Source organism: Elaeis guineensis, chromosome 13 (genome assembly GCF_000442705.2).
Source record: "Elaeis guineensis isolate ETL-2024a chromosome 13, EG11, whole genome shotgun sequence".
Taxonomy (NCBI): domain Eukaryota; kingdom Viridiplantae; phylum Streptophyta; class Magnoliopsida; order Arecales; family Arecaceae; genus Elaeis; species Elaeis guineensis.
The window spans coordinates 49,352,408-49,360,340 of NC_026005.2; positions in this window are offsets into that span (position 1 = coordinate 49,352,408).

Genomic DNA, 7,933 nt, shown 5'->3' on the forward strand with positions numbered 1-7,933 from the left:
GCTGAGGAGGATGTTTGCTCTGATGCGAGTGGGGAATCTAAGAAAATATTGCAGGTATGACCAAAATCACGGGTACGATATGGAGGAATGCTGGCAACTCAGAGAAGAGATAGAAGCACTCATCCGATAGAGGTGTCTTCGGTACTATGTTGATGAAAGACTAATTCTAGAGAACCTATGGGGCAATCCTCCGCAGTAAGGAGACCCCCACAGAAATCAACCAATAGCAGATGAGATCCGTACCATCTCTAAGGGGCAGCTTGGCCATGACACCTCCAAACTAAGCCAAACTAAAGCAAAAGAATCGAAGAAGAGAAAGGTCGGCGACGAAATTACTTTCTTCGAAGCTGACCTGAAAGGAATAAAATGCCCACATGATGACTCTATAGTTGTGTCCTTAAACATTTCAAACTATGATGTGCTTCGGATCTTGATTGATAATGAAAGTTGGATAGACATTTTGTCTTATGATGTATTTGTTCAAATGGGCTTAAATTTTGAGCGATTGGTGAAGAGGAACTTACCTCTAATTGGATTCTCGGGTAGCACAGTCTCCATAGAAGGAACCATCTCCTTCACCACGATAGCTGGATGAGCTCCAAAATAAGCTGTTGTTGAAGTAAACTACTCTGTAGCAAGGAGTCCATCAGTGTATGATGTCATCTTAGGTTGGTCCGGATTGAATATTCTCTGAGCTATAGTGTCGATCTACCATTTGATGATAAAATTTTATGCTCTTTTTAAGATCAGCAAGCTCCCAAAAAATCAACAATTAGTGAGGAAATGTTACATGGCTACTTTATGCAAAGAAACATTGGGAGAGAACAGTCAACACATGAGCTCGATGTGCGGGATGAGCTGATGGAATAGAGAGGTCAACTAGTGGAAGATCTCGTCCCAGTGCCAATTGATGAGATTCAAGTAAAGTTGTTAAGATTGGCTTAAATTTATGTAAAGAGGATCATCGATACCTCATCTTTTTTCTTCAAACTAGTGCAGATGTGTTTGCCTGATCAGCTTCTAATATACCAAACATCAACCTAGACGTCATAGTACATCGGCTGAACGTACATATGAAGCTTCGTTCGATTAGACAGAAGAAGCATAGTTTTGCCCCCAAGCGACAAAAAGTCATATAAGAAGACATCGATAAACTTCTAAAGGTGGGGTTCATATGAGAAGTTTACCATCCGGAGTGGTTGGCCAATATTGTACTGGTCAAGAAGGCTAATGAAAAGTGGCATGCATGTATTGATTATACCGATCTCAACAAGATGTATCTTGAAAGATAGCTATCCTCTACCTCGAATTGACCAACAAGTAGATGCTACCTTAGGGCATTAGCTCCTATCTTTCATGGATGTATTCTCTAGATACAACCAGATTCGAATGGCCCTTGAGGATGAGGAGAAGACATCTTTTGTTGCTGACCAAGGCCTTTTTTGCTACTGGATCATGTCATTTGGTTTAAAGAATGTGGGCACGACTTACCAACGACTCGTCAATAAAGTCTCAAGGAACAGATTGGTAGGAACATGGAGGTATATGTAGATGATATGCTTGTTAAGAACAAAGCTGCTGAGCACCACATCATCAACCTTGAGAAAAGTTCTACGGTGCTTTCAAATGAAACTCAACCTCTGCAAGTACACGTTTGGTGTCACCTCTGGCAAATTTCTGAGCTTTATGGTGTCTAATGGAGGATTGAAGCAAACCCTAAGAAGATTCAAGCTCTCTAAGAGATGAAACCCCTGAAGATGATCAAAGAGGTACAATGCCTAACTGGGAGGATTGCGGCTCTTAATAGATTTTTTTCAAGATCGGCCAAGAAAAGTCATTCTTTCTTCAAAACTCTCAAACAAGCAAAGAACTTTCAATAGTCAGATGAGTGTCAGATCGTATTTGATGAACTGAAGAAGTATTTCAGCTCACCACCTCTCCTAAGTAAATCAGAGCCTGAAGAAGTGCTATATCTGTACCTTGCAGTTTCACCTTCGGTGATTAGCTTGGTCCTCATCCAACAAGAAGCTAAGGTGCAAAAGCCGGTCTACTATGTCAGCTGAGTTCTTCATGATGCTGAGTCGAGATATACAAAGCTGGAGAAGGTGGTTTAGGCTTTCAAGATATCCTCTAAAAAATTGTGCCCATACTTCTAGGCACATACAATTGCTGTCCTCACTGACCAATCGGTTAGGTCTGTGCTTTACTAGCCTGATACTTCAGGGCGGCTAGCTAAATGGGTCGTTGAGTTAGGAGAATTTGACATAAAATATCTTTCGAGGCCATCCATCAAAGCTCAGGGCTTAGCTGATTTTTGTCTTGGAATGCACCATCCCGGACGAGGAATAGAGTGATGGATCAATAGCTCCGACACTCAAAGAATGTTGGGTTCTTCATGTGGATGGTTCCTCTAATACCATGGGTTCAGAAGTCGGATTGATTTTGATCAGCCCAGATAGAGTAATCGCAGAATATGCACTGTACTTCAAATTTTCTACCTCAAATAATGAAGCTGAGTATGAGGCATTGGTGACAAATTTGAGAATAGCAAAAGATTTGAGAGTTCAGCATCTGAGGGTTCATAGTGACTCCCAGCTCATTGTCGGATAGGTACAGGATGACTATGAGGCATGAAAGCCAAACATAGTAAAATATCTACAAAAGGTCAAGGATCTCACCTCTAACTTCACCACCATGAACATCCAACAAATTTTGAGATCGAAAAATGTGAGGGCCGATCTCTTATTTAAGCTTGCGATGCTTGGTATGACTGATCTAAAAAAAATTCATATCTAGAAATTCTCAAAAAACTAAGTATTGAGGAGTCTTCGATGATGCAAACAGTGTTGTGCAGATTCTCAGGATATGGATACTTGAGAACACCAGCAACCTGCACCAAAGAAGACGACACCAGGGTTTTGCTTGATCTCTACCAAGGACGGCGTGCAAACCAGAGAGATGAAGAATTTAGGGAAAAAAGCTTTGTATTGATTTCATTTTTAATATGTTACAATACATGATTTATATAACCTAGGGTTTACACACAAATCCTAATAAACCCCAGTTGAAAAACTTCTCTAACTAAATCCAATAACATAAATGCACTCACTTGAGCCCATGTACACCTATGTCTCACATACTCTCATTTTTGAACATAATCCTAGTCCAAACCCTTGAGTTAACCACCTTAAGACCTAAAATCAGGTCTTAAGATTCTAGGATCAAAATCTGATCCCAGATGAAATAAAAAATCCCGCTGTACTCTGCTTGTGCAGCTGAGTCGGCTCAATCTCAGACTCAGTTAACTAATCTAGTACTTAATCGACTCAGTTTGAAACTAAGCCAACTAATTTGTGTGCCGTATTAATTTTTTTGAGAGCCTATTTTCTCTCTCTCTCAGATTTGGTTGACCCAGTGCCCTGAAATCTGTTTTCCACCGCAATCTTCAATCCTTTCTTGGTTTCTCACTCCATTTTATGCCTTTAGATATCTGAAGCCCCAACTAAGCTCCTCAAAATCCTTGTCTCCTGAACCTCAAGCCTGTGGATGCTATGCACCATTTTCATCCTAAGATCGCTCCCATCCTAGTCTATGACCACGCCCATCATAGTGAACTTGAAGCCTATCGACTGGCTCCACTTGTGGTCACCTCCGAGGCCATGGGGCACCACAAAAATCCTACAAATCTCCACCTTGATGCCCTCAAAGCCTTGACGATCTCCACTCTTCATCAAGTGCTGATCCTCTGCACAACCTGGCCAATGAGGAGTAAAGCTAACTATGTAGACCTCCTCAGCATCATAGTATATCTCAGTCCTGGAGCTGTCCGGAAGATCGCCATCGCCTTTTTTATGGCTGAAGATCTCATCCTGCATTCGGACATCTCTCCTGTAGGTCCTGTCATCAATAGCTATGACCACTGCTGATCTAACTGTTAGAAAATATGCCTTAAGATTCGGTCCATAAGAAGCCCATAGTGAGGTCTGCGATGACGAACGGAGTCCAACGAGCCCAAAATCAACCCAAACAAGTCCATACGGTGAAGTTACGTGCGAGATAAGATACACGATCTACGGAGCGATGGAGACCGGTGGTAGTGCATCCAGGCTCGGAGGATGTGGATGCAGGCACACGCGGCCCATGCGCACATGCGGTTCAGTGCATGCAGGCCGACCATGGGCGCACGACTCAGTACGAATGCACATGGGCGTGCGTGGGCTGGCCCAGCTAGCAGGCGCACATAGACGTAGCTTAGGGGTGTACCTCGACCCACGATGGAGCGACGGTCCATAGGATGGAGCGTGGATCATGAGAACATTTTGCTCATGTTCCTTACGATCCACTGTGCACCAAACATGGTTTCCCTGTGTTTCACATTTGTCCAGGGGTATTTGGGTATCGTATCGCATCAGATTTCATGTGGAATGTGCGACCAATGGGCCTGAGATACATGCGGCTGAGATCTAATGGACCGAAGTCTATTTGAGTTGTGATAGGACTCCTACATCGAGTCTAATTGGGATGCAGGTCTTTAAAAGACCTGTGGCAGAACAGAGGGGGTGCTGCAATGTGTTGTGCTGGATCGAGGACCCAGAGTAGCAGCAGATCGAGAGGAACTATCAGAGAGCAGAGGCAGGGGTGCTTCAGACAGACTGTCAGGCAGTAGACAGTGATTGCTTCAGGGGTTCAAGAGATCTTCCTACAGAGAGAGCTTTTGTGTGGGAGAGTTTCTTATGAGAGAAAGATTGGGTGTATGAGGGTTGAGGGTGTGATCTCTTCTTATAATTTTTTTTTTCATAGTGAAGCATTCATGCCCCATGGAGGCGAACCTTTTGGCTGATCCACGTATTTGATTGTATTTTTATTTTATTTCTTCTTTCTTCCTGCTGTGACGTGTTATATCAAAAAGGTCCTGTGGTGGTAGTATCCTGGCCAGACATCTCCAACAAGTGGTATTAGAGTGAGACGATATCAGGACGTAGGTTGCAATGGTGGTGAGCAGGATTGAAGATGGAGAAGACAGACTCAATCAAGATAGAGATCAATAGATTTGATGGAAAGAACAATTTCTTCTTATGACAAGCGAGGGTGAAAGATGTGCTCATCCAGTAAGGATTGATCGATGCTCTCTTGTGTGAGAAGAAGTTAGACACCATGGAGGGAAAGATCAGAGAGCGGCTATAAATGAAAATGATGAGTACCATCCGTATGTACCTAATGGATGAGGTGATGATACATGTACTTGGTGAGACTTCTCCGAAGGTGTTGTGGTTGAAGCTCGAAGACTTGTACATGATGAAATCTCTCATCAATACTCTTTTTCTTTGGAGGTAGTTCTACCAGTTATGGATGGCTGAGAGACAGTCTGCAAAAGCATCTCAGCCACTTTTAGAAGATCCTCACCGACCTTCTTAGCATTGGCGAGAAAGTTGAAGAGAAGATCAGGACACTGGTCTTGCTAGCATCGCTTTCCCTTCGTATGAGTCCTTGGTATCTGCTCTTCTAGTGGAGAAAAGCATCATCAAGATGGATGAGGTCACCATGGTGATTCTTTAGAATGAGAATCTCAGGAGGGAGAATCCAGCTTCGAGCTCAGATGGCAGCTTAGCTTTGACGGTTTCTGGAGGAGTAGGAGGTGACAGACGGAGTGACAGGAGATCACGATAAGGGTGGTCTAAGTCCAGAATGAGAGATTTAAGAAAGATCAGATGTTATCAATATGATGAGTTGAGATATCTACTAGAGATTGCTCTCAACTCAGAGATCGAACAAAGGCTATTGTAGCGACGGTTAGTAACGAGTCAGAAGATGATGTCCTAGAGATATCTGATGAGGTATCTACTTCTTTTTAGTAGTAAATTTTAGATTCTGTATGTATTTATCATGTATGTTGTAGAGAGGAGTAGTTTGACTCCTTAAAGAGCAATGAGAATACTATTTATCTGTTGGATGGATGGAGCTGTGTGATCAGAGGCATCATGATAGTCAGCTGGAGGATACATGATGGTGTAGTGAGAAAATTAGAGGAGGTCTGATACATATCTGATTTCAGATAGAATCTTATCTCACTGAGCAGATTGAATTCGAGAAGCTACAGAATGATAGTTGGTGGAGGAATCTTGAAGATGTTGCACGGCGATAGGATTATTCTGAAGGAAAAGAAGAGGACTAGAGGACATTACTAGCTAATAGAGAGTCCAATACGAGGTGGAGCTTCAGAAGCTAGGAGGAGCCCAGATCGAGGTAGAGCTTCATGTGAAGGTGGATTGGACACGAGATGCGAGATTCGGAAGGATGAGAGGCGATATTGTAGGGTGAGATTTCTATTACCGCAGGAGGATACCCCAAATAGGTCTCATATTAGGAGGAGCATAGCATACGATAAAGATAGAATCGAGCGACCTAGCTCGACTCCCATATTTATCCATTCATGATCAACAGACGATTGCCTTAGGACATGGAGATGAGGAGATCTAGAAGCTCTCAGAGTTAGGAGAAGATTGAATGTCAAGTCGAGATAGAGATTGTTAGAAAATATGTCTCGAGATTCGATTCATAAGAAGCCCACAGCAACATCTGCAACGACCAACGAAGTCTAATGAGCCCAAAATCAGTCCAAAAGGAGTCCATATGGTGAAGTTATGTACGAAAGAAGCTATCACGGCCCTTGGAGGCAGGCTGGCGGAGGCCAGTGGTGGTGCAACTAGGCCCGACGAATGCGGGCGCATGTGGCCCAACGCATGTGGGCAGGCCACGGGTGTGCGACCCAGCATGAACACATGCGGATGCATGCAGGCCGACCCAGCCAGCGGGCGCACATGCAGGCACAGCCCAGGGGTGTACCCAATCCATGGTGGACCGACGGTCCATAGGATGGAGCGTGGACCGCAAGAATGTTTCCCTCACATTCCTCATGATCCACCATGGACCGAACATGGTTTCCCTGCATTTCACATTTGTCCAGGGGTATTTGGGCATCATATCGCACCAGATTTCATGTAGGATGCACGATCGGAGGGCTTGGGATACATGGGGCTGAGATCTAATGGACAGAAGTCTATTTAAGCTATGATAGGACTCCTACATTGAGTCTAATTGGGATTTAGGTCTTTAAAAGAACTGTGGCAGAACAGAGGGGGTGCTATAGCATGGTGCATTCGGTCAAGGACCCAGAGCAGCAGCAAATCGAGAGGAGCCGTCAGAGAGCAGAGGCAGGGGTGCTTCAGACAGACTGTCAGGCAGCAAATAATGGTTGCTTCAAGAGTTCAGGGGATCTTCCTAGAGAAAGCTTTTATGAAGGAGAGCTTCTTATGAGAGAGAGATTGTGTGTACAAGGGTTGAGGATGTGATCTCCTCTTGTATTTTTCTCTCTTTTATAGTGAAGCTTGCATATCCCGTAGAGGTGAGCCTTTTGGGTGATCCACGTATTTGATTGTGTTTCTATTTTATTTTTCTTTCTTCCTACTGCGATGCATGGTATCGAAAATATCCTGTAGTAGTGGTGCCCTAGCCAAATATCCCCAACACTAGCAGCTGCTCCCACTACTGCCTCCATGCCTCCTCCTATCGCACCATCAGCTACTCCACCTATAACTCCCAACCGTCGTAGCTCTAGTGACTCTGGTTGTTGCTGCTCTAATGGCTCTAGTCACCGCTGGCCCATCGGCTCTGACTGCCACTGCTCCTGCGACTTTGCCCGCAGTAGCATCGAAAAATCTTAGAGTGATCGCAGCTCCACTCCCCTGCCTCCGACCTACCTATGGTCCCTATTGGTGGAAGTCTCCTTATAGGTCTTCGGGTCCTCTCCGCATCCTGTCGCCACCGTAGCATCTATCCCCGATGCATATGCCTCTAGGCCCTCTCCGGTGCCTGCTCACCACTGCTCAAGCATCTGGGAAACTCCACCTCCCTCTGCACCTCCATGCCTAGAGCT